We start from the raw sequence: 10,921 nt of genomic DNA, 5'->3' as shown, positions 1-10,921 counted from the left end.
GGGTTCCTGGAGCAGCTCAGAAAGGAAGCTATTTGGCACAGCGTCAAAGACCCAGACAGAGTTCAAGGCTGCCGGTGAGCACAGTGTAGGCTTCACTTTAAAACCCGTCTAGCTCCGGGGCAGGCATTTACCATACCTGAGGGTGTGTTGCAAGCCCAGAGAAATGGCCCAGAAAGCTGTCTTTGTTTTGTTTATTGAGACAGCATCCCCCTGGGTAGCCCTGGTTGGCCTGGAACTCATGATGTAGACCAGGCTGGCCTTGAACTCACAGAGCTCTGCCTGCCTCTGCCTTAAGAGTAAAGGCTTGCACTACCACACCCAGCTGAGAAAGCTGTTTGGGTGCAAATGATTAACCTCTTGCACCATCCTCTGTACCCTGGCTCAGTGGTTCAGAACCTTCCAACCGCTAGACCAGATTCCAGATACTCCATCTCTCCCCGCTGGATGTGTGGCAATCTCCTAGGCTGACGTTCTTGTCCCATTGTACAGACGGATGAACCGAGGATGGGAGGAGCCCTTGCTCACATTTCTAGGTGGTCTCTAGAGAAGTCTTATCTCCATGTAGGCTGCAACCCCTGCTCCAGGCTCCACTCCTGATTTAAGGATCCGACTCAGTTTCCTCTGGAAAATGGAAGGAAGAGAAGAGCCCCAGGACCCAGGGGTGAGCACCACCCCCACTTCTCATATCTTTCTCTTCTGATTTTCTAACGTCCCCTGCCCGCCTCCCAGGCTGTGCCAGGAGTGCAGGGGTTAACCTTGCCAGAGCCCTAATTACCACGCAGGATGCAGAACAAATGGCTTCCAGCTGGGGAAGGGAGAGGAGCTGCTGCTGACTTGGGTTGCCTGGGATTCTCCTGCGCTGAAGGCACCAAGTCCTAGGCCTGCATACTCTCAGGTCTCAGCTGCCCTGACTTGACCCTTACAGACTAGGGTGGGGAGGGGGGTTAATGGGGAGGAGGTATTTCTGAGGAGGTGTCGAGGATACAGGCTGAAATGGGGTACTTCCCACTTGGGGCAACCTTCTGTGAAGTCCAATGAGCAGAGAATCTTGGGTTGGGTGAGTCGGCTTGGCTATACCTATCAGCCCTGCCTGGGCAGCATGCTTCCTTGAACTCCAACTCTGTCTGGATTGCTGGCCAGTTTATCCCTCTGCTCATTGGCCTGGTCTTCTCAGTCCATCCACCCACAGCTGCAAAGGCCCATTAATCCAGCTGCCTCGATGCCTATCCCCTCCCACCCACCTCCTCACCTCCACCCATCCACTTACCCACCCACCCACACACCTACCCATCTGTTGATCTAAGCCTATACCAATCATCCAATCACTTACCACTCACTCTCCACCTACCCATCCATGGATGCTTCTGCTCCTCAGACATCCGCTCTCTCTTCCTGCCTGCATCCCTGACCATTACCTATCCACCCACTCAGTTTGCATCCTCACATTCAACTATTCATTTTTCTTTCCATCTGAGGACTCCCTTACACAGACCTACTCTTGGCTTCTGCTGATGACCACATCTCTCTCTCTCTCTCTCTCACACACACACACACACACACACACACACACACACACACACACACAGAGAGAGCCATGCCCACTGATGGTCCACTCAGGCCCTCCAGAGGCCATCTCTCAAGCTAGATTGCCTATGGTCTGGCCTCCATGTGGGCATCTATTTGCCAGGGAGTGCTCGATGAGATGCTTACTTGGTACTCCTGGCGTGGTTGGGGACCGATCAGGGTCATCACAAGTAAAGGATCATCATTCTTTCACCTGGACACAACCTCATGAAGGCAGGCCTCTACTTCTCAGGAACTAGATTCCCACAGGGCTCAGACATGCATGGACACCTCAGAGGGAGGGGACAACATTTTGGGGGCCCCAAGAGTTTTGTGCTGTGAGATGTCATTATGCCTAGGGGATAAGACATGGGGCCAAGGGGGTGGCTGCACCCCATGCTCTCCCTTTAAAGTCTAGGATACTTTTTTTTTTTTTTTTTTTAAAGACAAGGTCTCATTATGCAGTATTGGCTGGCCCGGAACTTACTATGTAGACCAGGCTAGCCTTGAACTCAAACTTGCTGGGATTAAAGGCATGTGCCACTATGCCCAGCCCCAGGATACATTTTCTTCCTTCCTTTTTTTTTTTTTTAAACTATTTGCATTAAAAAAAATTTTTTTTATGTGTATAGGTGTTTTGCCTCCATGTACCTCTGTGTACCATGTGTGTGCCTGGTAACTGCTGAGTTACATATGAATTACATCCAGAAGAGGATGTTGAATCCCCTGGAACTAGAGTTATATATGGTTGTGAGGCATCATGTGGTGCTGGGAATCAAACCTGGATCCTCTGGAAGAGCAGCAGTATTCCTAACTCCTGAGTCATCTCTCCAGCCCCTGCCCTGGAATGCATTTCTAAGTCAGGCAAAGTTCGGTTCATATCTCAGCATTGCCTACCACTGGCAGTGTATCCTTGAGCCTGGGCCTCAGGTGGACAGTCTAGGACAAAGTATGGATGTCACAGCTGGTCCTGTGGTTGTGGCCAGGGAAAGGTGGTTGCCATGGTCATTTACTTTTCCCAGGAGTCAAGTTTAACCTGTGTGTGCCAAGGGAAGAGCTGCTGGGAGCAGCCCTGGGCTAGGACTTGGGACTGTCAGGGAAGGGTGGGTAGTGGCTGCTTTCCCTGGGGATAGAGCCTCATGAGGAAGACCAGAGTCTAAAATCCTGGTCAAAGGAATCAGCAAAACATAACACTGGCAGGGAGGCTTCTTGGAGACGGTGGCATTTGACCCAGGCCTTGTGTCTTGGGGGAGATGGAGTTGGGTTTGTGCAAGCAAAGAGATGGAAGTGAGCTTGGGCACACCTGAGGATGTTCGTGACCTGGCCAGTTAGAAGATGAGCTGCTTGTGTGCCTTACCACGGAGGATGGAGTGGAGAGAGGCACTGAGGCATGCTGAGAGACGCTTGTCGTCAGTCGTCCCGCCCCCCACCCCCCACCCCCGTGTGACATGGGCCAGGCTGGCTGGATTGTGTACTTAAGACACCTGGCCCTGGGAAAACTCGGGTTCCTTTATTAACTGCTGGTGTTTTTCATTCCCTTGCCAACCTTGAAGGTTGGAGCTGTTCTGAGAGCTAGGAGACCTTCTGGAACTTTCTGGAAGGAATCTTTGACCTCTTCTTTCTCTCTCCTACCCAAGAACCTCAAGAACCACCTTGGTGGGGAGTCTTTGGGTCCACAGTAGACTACTGGGGACGCTGATGACAGGGGATGGGACCTGTTAGGGCTACATAGCAAGGGGAACCCTGGGCTACCACCACACACCCCAGGGGGGCTTTTAATGTGAGCTGTACCTTTTTGCTCCAAAGGGGCTATAAAAGCAGCCTGGGCCGGGCGGTGGTGGCGCACGCCTTTAATCCCAGCACTCGGGAGGCAGAGCCAGGCGGATCTCTGTGAGTTCGAGGTCAGCCTGGTCTCCAAAGCGAGTTCCAGGAAAGGTGCAAAGCTACACAGAGAAACCCTGTCTCGAAAAACCAAAAAAAAAAAAAAAAAAAAAAAAGCAGCCTGACAGTAAGGTCACAGGTTGCTGTTATGATTCCAGAAAGGCTTCCTGGAGGAGGAAGAGGCTCTATAGATACAGGTGCAGGAGACTGTGCAAGCTAGAAGCCCGAAAACCAGGCTGGGCACACCAGGCGCATGTGTGGCATGCGTGCATGTGGCCACCGCTATGACGCGTTATGTGAGGACTGACACCTCAGAGCTGCAGGGGGGTGGGGCTGATGGCCACAGATGAGTGCCCGTCTGTCTGTCTGTCTCTCTCCTAGCTGCTTCTCAAGCCTGGGTGTGAAGGGGTTCCTGAGAGCCGCGGGGCCAAGGCAGGAGTTGATCCCAAGGGTTTCATGGAGTGTGGAGCAAGAGGCCCACAGAGCACAGCTCAGAGGCAGCTGTCACGCCAGAAACTGCCTCTGGAATTCCAGGCTCTGGGAAAAGGGCCCTCTGGGCAGCTCAGCTCTGGTTCCTAGCTGCCTTGGTCCACAGGGAGATGGGGGTGGAGGATGACTCCCCCACCCCACTGGTTCTCTTTCTCTAGAACAAGACATAGCAGTGGGGGCGGGGGGGCTGAGGAAGGATGTGGGGCTGGTTCCTTGGCCCCACCCTGAGGAGGACAGATAGATGGATGGACACAGGGGAACATGGGGGGGGCAGGGGGGGTCTGAGGCGCCTACAGTCGCAGAGGGTGGGAAGGACATCAGAAGGGGTCAGGGCCAGGTGACCCATTGTCCCCTGGGTGATGGGACTGAATACTTCCAAGCTGGCCAGGCCCAGGATGGAAGGGTGGGGAGGGGTCCACATCCAGGAGACCTTTGTTCTTTACTTGAGGGGGTGGGTGAGAGGGGAGGGGCTGGGGGACAGGAAGCACATTAGAGCAGGACAAACAATAGCCTATTCTCTATGGTTCAGCCTGGCTGGAGAGATAGGCCCTTGGGCTGTGGCCAGGCATGGCCCCCGATCATCACCATGTTGGCCCTTGCAGCCCGGCCCAAGACAGGCTAGCGGAGGCTTCTTCACCCTTCCCGTGGGCTCTTGCCCATTGCAGTTGACAGTTTCAAGTCCAGGAACAGAACCCAGTGGCACTCTCTGCCCAGCCCCTGGTTCAGCCAATGACACCCCAGGCCCTGCCTCCACCCCCACCAGGCTTGCTGGCTCCTGGCTTCCTGTTCTCTTTGCCGATGATGGAAGGAAGATGGTCAGGGTCGGACCCTGCTGTGCGCTCGCGGAGCTGGCGGGCTGTCCGTCTGTGTTCTTTCTTTTTTTATCCTCACAGCCCATTGTCCCAGTGAAGACACGGAGCTGAGGGCACACAGAGACTTCCTCCTCTGCCTCACACTACTGGGCAGTGTGAAAACCGCCCTGGAAAATGGGTCTGTGGTTCCTCACAGCACATGGAAGGCTCCGAGATCACACACAGTCCTTACCCTCTCCCTGCTAGTCATCCAGGGTTGGAAGGAGTCCCACATGTGGTACCCACGTCCTGGGGCAGGAGTTGCTGAGCATGTCTGATGGATGGCAGGGAGCTCACCACTTTCCTGAGAGGGCAACTCCAATCAGGCAAGGTGTCTCTCTGAAACAGCAGAATTCAACCCCACCCCTCCGTCTTCTGCTCCCATCCCGCCCTCCACCTCAATTGCCACACACAGAGATGACCCTGACGTTCCTTTCAAGTGTCAGAAGGCCTGGCTCCAGCTAGTCCCAGCTGGGACTCTTGGGCAAGCTTCTTACCCTCCCTTGCCTCAGTTTGTTTGTCTGTAAAATGGGAAGAATAATGCCTACCATCAAAGAAGCAGCCTGGGAAAGCTGTTTTACAAATGCAGGCTGGGGTGTGCCTCATGGTAACCACAGCCGCCCAGGCTTAGAGTCTTATGGACTTCACTGTCCCAGCAAAACAGACTCATTAAGCACCAGGTCAGGGGAATGCAAGAGAGCAAAGCCATTGCCTTTGAAATCATGAACTGAACTCACACTCCCATTTGGCGGAGGGGAACGCACAGCTTCTATGGTTTTATATATATATGTAGAGAGCCCTTTGTAAAATCATAGAGACTCCCACAAGGATGAGTCTCTCACGGGTGAGGAGAATGGCCCAGAATGGGGTTGTGACTTGCCTGAGGTCCCACAGCACCTCTCAGCTGGGGAATGGACCAGTTAGTTGTCAGCAGGCCCTCAAGGGTTAACCCGGTTGGCTGGAGCCCCGAGCAGGAGGGGGAGTCTTGGAGGGAGGGAGGGAGGGAGGGTGGGAGCAGGCAGTCCTTCCTTCTGGGTCTCTAATGCACCCTTGGTGGGCAGTGTGAGCTCCAGCTAGCCTTGTGTTGACTCAGCGAGGTCTCTTGCCAAGGCTTGCTGGCCGGAGCCCCCACGGGAGGCTCAGGCCACATTCTTAGCCTGCCAGAGCCGGCGGCGGGGTAGGGGGTGGGGAAGAGTGGCTGGCACCTCCTGGTGGAGACTGTGTGCTGGGGAGGCCTCAGGGGTTTGTAGATGCTGGGGTGAAGGGTGGGATGAGGCAGGAAATGCTTTTCAGGGAGCCAAGGCTGGGTACACCAAGGGCTACCACAGGATAAGCGGGCTGGCCTGGGGTGAGTGAGTTAGCCTGAGGACTGATCGATCCACTTGCTCCCATGGCTGAGCGTGGCTGTGATGGAAATAGGTAATTTGGGCAAGTCACCATCATCGTTCTGACCCCCCTCCCCCCGCCTCAGTTTCCCCACCTGTCAAATGAGACTATAGTAACCAGCCCTCCTTGCTTTACCTCATTTCTGGGAGGATCAAAGGTAAGAACAAGTCAGGTCAGAGTGAGCACCCTGTGTAGATCAAGGAGACGCCACACACTGGCTGGCCCACCAGCCTGGCCTTCCTCACGCAGTGAATGAAGAAGAAGGGACATAGGGGCAGCCCAGAGCGTGTACACGAGTCTGTCTGGCACTCAGCCTGCTCCAGCTTCTTCTAGGGACAGACATAATAATATGGGAAGGTCAAAGCCCTTCCAAGTCCTCTGTGTAGGCCACGCCCACCTCCTTCTGCCCCAGGGCCTTTGCACTGCCGTTCTTTCTGCCTACGGTGCTCTTTCCCGACATAACAGAAAGGTTACCAGCTCACGCAGAGCCCTGAGAGACCTCAGATCTCAATGAACTCCCCTGCGGCCCATTACTAACCTTTATGTCCCTGCTCTGTCCTAAGAGACTACTATACAATGACCCTCTCCCCCCAGCTCCATGAGAGAAGGGACTGTGAATATCTTGTTCCTGCAGCATCTGGGAATGACCATAGACTTCCATGATGCCTGTTACTGGAGAGCAACTGAAGTCCCAGAGATGTTGGGTGATTCTCCCAAGGCCAACCAGCTGCAAAGAGATGGAGCTGGGCCCGGGCTGGGCTTCTTGGGTTCTAGTCTGAGACCCCTTCTAGAAGCATTCCACCAAGCCATGTCCTCTGTAGGTCCCTTGGCTTCCCAGAAGAGAGGGTACACTTCACCGCTGTCTCCCGCACAGGGCTGACATGCGCCCCCTTTCTTCTCTCAGTAGGGTTGGATCTGGGGAGACAGTGACTCATTTTGTAGCAGAACATGCCACTGGATTCAGGGGATGGTCTGGTTGCCACCCTCGCGGGCCCCTATTCCTCAACTCTGGACAAGAGCTAGTGCCTCAGGCCTGAAGTCTGGGCATTCCAGGGCTTCCTCAGCAGGGCAGCTGGCCTCAAAGCCCTCCCAGAATTGCCCAGCAGCTGCAGGGTGGCCGGATGCCCCACCCGGTGCCTCTGGGCCCGAGCCCAGGCCGCAGGCTCGCTGGGGCTGGCATTGCTCCTTAGGCTCAGGCAGGAACACCACAGGGATTTTAAAAATAAAGGGCCTTGAGACAGTGGCCTGGCTCAGGCTGCCAGAGCTGGGGCGGGGCCCGACAGGGACAATGGGGGGGATGCTGAGCCTTGGGGACCAGGCCACCAGGGCTGCCAGGCCATGGTAGCCCAGGGTCCACCCCTTCAATGGTACTGCTCTTCTGTGTGTGTGTGGGGGGGGGGCATGTGGGAGCAGGCTTTGGGCTTCTTACCAAGCTTTACTGAATACCTACTATGTGCAGGGGTGCTCTGGATCTTTCAGGGTCTGGCTTTCCTCAGCTGTCACCCTCCCCCTCCCCCTCCAGACCATTCTGATCTCCCTCTTTCCAGCCTGGCTAACAGGAAATACAGCAGGAGAGGTCAAGAGTCCTGGGCTTTCAGAGCCCAGTGTCCACACAACACGGAGCTGTCTGTGAGGGAGGAGCAGGGGTTTCCTGTTTACAAGAATCCCAAGGACCCTCAGGGGTGGTGCCTTGGACAGGCTTGGGGGCAGCCCCTTTGCTCTGGCTGCCTGGGAGGGGCCTCCAGTATATCAGCCAGCAGGGCTCAGACTGTACCCCGTATGGGACGGAAGTGAGGAGTCTTTGAATAATGGCTGGCTGGAGGAGTTAAGTACCTAAGCATCTGGGGTAATATCCGGGGCTCTAGGCCTGTAGGCAGGGCTCTCCCGTGTTGTCTTCGAACTCCGGCCCTCACAGCTTCTTTAGGGGAAAGCCAAGGGAGCCTGGAGGAAAGGGGGTCGGGGAGGAGGGAAGCGGGGTGGGTGTGGGTGGGGGAAACAGATTCAGCTCAGGCCAGGCCAGGCTTGGGTGGGTGAAGGCCAGCCAGTTCCTGGCTAGTTCAGACTCCCTCACCTTTTTTGAGACTTCCATTCCCTGAAGGATGGAATTGCTTGTCTGAGGTCCGGGACCTGCTGGGAGACAGTGGTCAGATATGCTTTATAGCGAAGCTCCAGGGCCCAGGGGTGACAGCGGGGTAGGGATGGGCAAAGGCCATCCTTGCAGAAGAAAACAACAGGGCCCACCTCCCCTGCAGGTCCTCACAGCCAGCTCTTCCTGTGGTTACCCAACAGGTATTGATCCAGGACCTGAGGGTCAGGACCTGGTGAGAAAAGGCCAGCTGTGGCAGCAGGGGATTTGCCCTGAAAAAAGTGAGTGCTCTCCCTGCCCCTCCCCCCATTTGCTTCTGTTCTTCTCCACAGCCCTCCCCCCACCCCAGCTCAGAGTACCCAGAAACCAGCCCTTAGGGCACACCTTTGTGGGCCTTTGAGGCAGCTGTGTTGGAGGGAGCTGGTACAGCAGCAGGAGGCAATCACTGAGGGCTTCTCATAAGAGGCAGCAGCTTCTCAGCATGAATTCCTGAAGCCTAGCCCAGGAAACAGTCTGGGCAAAGGTGTGACAGTTGTAGGGAAATGCTAGTAGCATGATGGGGTTGGGAGACAGGCACAGAAGGAGGGGGGGGGGGCGGGGTGTGTGGCGGAGATGGTGAGGGGCTTGAACTCCTCTGAGTTGGGCTTCCCACGCTGTAGAATGCCCTCTTTGGCCCCTCAGGAATGCAGTGGGGAGCCTGATAAAGGAAAGGTCAGGGATTTGGTGTGTGTGGGTTGCTCTGTGGCAACAGAAGGGCCTTTAACCTGTGACTTGCCCGGGGAGGAGCAGCAGCCTGCCTAGGCCAGCTATGGCTAAGAGCCTGGGCCAGGCACTGGGACTGTTTGTAAAGGCTGTGCTGATGCCAAAGAGTTCTCTGCCTCTGCCAAAGTGCCATCCAGCTGTGTGACTCTGGGACAAGTCATTAACCTTCCCGGCTTCCCCCTGTAAGATGGAGGGAGCAGAAAGTAATTGCCTCTGAGGCCAATTAACTAACCATTGAGCACCGCTCCCCAGGTGCTTACGCCACACTCCCTTCTGGTTTGTGAGTGTTACTATTAGGGAAGAGAAGTTGGTTCTGGTCCAAAGACATGCTAACAGGTGGGTGGGAGGTGATTAGCCAGAAGCCTCCAGCAGAGGCCAGACATTCAGTGGGGTTTCCCAGGCTTACCTAGCCAAGGAATCTCCAGAGACATGACCTCCCTCCCCGCCCCCAACCCCCTCTGATGGACAGGCTGGGAGTAGGCAAAGGCTGCAAGACAGTTCTGACAGGGACACATTCTTCCCCAATGACAGCGAGGACCTCTTCTGAAGCACCTGCTTGTGAAATCAGTCTTTTAAGTATCTTATTTTATCTATTATTTATTTATGTATATATATTTTGTGTGTGCAATCTATATACACGTGAATGTATATTCACGGAGGCCAACACTGAGTGAATGTCTTCCTCAATGATTTTTCCACTTTCTGTTTTTTTTTTTTTTTTTTTTTTTTTTGTTTTTTTTGAGATAGGGCTGGTCTATGTAGACCAGGCTGGCCTTGAACTCATTGAGATCTGAGATCCACCTGCCTCTGCCTCCTGAGCTGTGCAATTAAAGGCACTTTGCCCCACATCTACCTTATGTTTTGAGACAGGGTCTCTTTGTGAGCCTGGGTTCACTGATTAGTTAGACTAGCTGGCCAGCAGGCACCAGGAATCCGCCTGTCTTCATCTCCCCAATTCTGTGACTATAGGAACCTGTGTTTCGAGCCAGGCCGCAGTGGCGCACGCCTTTTATCCCAGCACTTGGGAGCAGACGCACCTGGATCTCTGAGTTTGAGGCCAGCCTGGTCTACAGAGCGAGATCCAGGATAGGATAGCAAGGCTACACAGAGAAGCCTTGTCTCAAACAAAACAAAACAAAACAAGACAAAAAACAAAGGAGAAAGAAAGAAGGGAAAGGAGTCAGTGTTGCAATGCCTGGTTTTTGACATAAGCTATGGAGATTAAACTCTGGACCTCACGTTCTGGCAACAAGCACTTTACCAAGGGATCGATCTCTCCAGCCAGCCCTGCAATGTCCTCTTTATAAAGCAGCTTCTTACCCAGGAGTTCTGGAAGCCTTCTTCCTGTGCACCCCACCTTCCTCTCAACAAGAACTTTGGATACTCATTCCCTCCCATTTACTGTGGGGGAAACAGGCCCACAGAAGCTAAGAAATATCTCAAAGGTCATAACCCCATGGACTGTGAGTAGTGGGTCTGGGTTTTGAACCTGGACCAGGGAGGGCTCTTGGTTCGAGGTTCCCTCTACCTGTGACTGTTAACCCCTTTGTCCGTTAAGGTGTTTGAACCCAGAGGTGACTGTTTCTGCCTACACAGGTCACAGGCAGGTGGTTTGTGAACCATGTGGGCTGTAGGTTCCTTGGGGACATGTGGGTTTTGACCTGGGGCAGGAGAAGAGCTGGGTCCTTGTGTGGATGGTGTCACTGAGATCCTCTGTGACAGTGGCAACTCTGGATGGCAGAAGGGAGGGGGGGCAGCAGCGAGTCAGCATCCTGCTCACCCTACCTGGCACCCAGCGTGTCCTGGCTGGCCGCCACAGTGATTCACCAGGTCTGAGCCCCAGTTTCGTCTGTAATCAGGAAACGGCTGCTGGAGAGCCTGGGGCGCTTTCTGCTGAGCTCTA

Source organism: Onychomys torridus, chromosome 16, assembly GCF_903995425.1.
Source record: "Onychomys torridus chromosome 16, mOncTor1.1, whole genome shotgun sequence".
In the NCBI taxonomy this organism is placed as follows: Eukaryota; Metazoa; Chordata; class Mammalia; order Rodentia; family Cricetidae; genus Onychomys; species Onychomys torridus.
Note: the sequence above shows the minus strand (reverse complement) of the source record.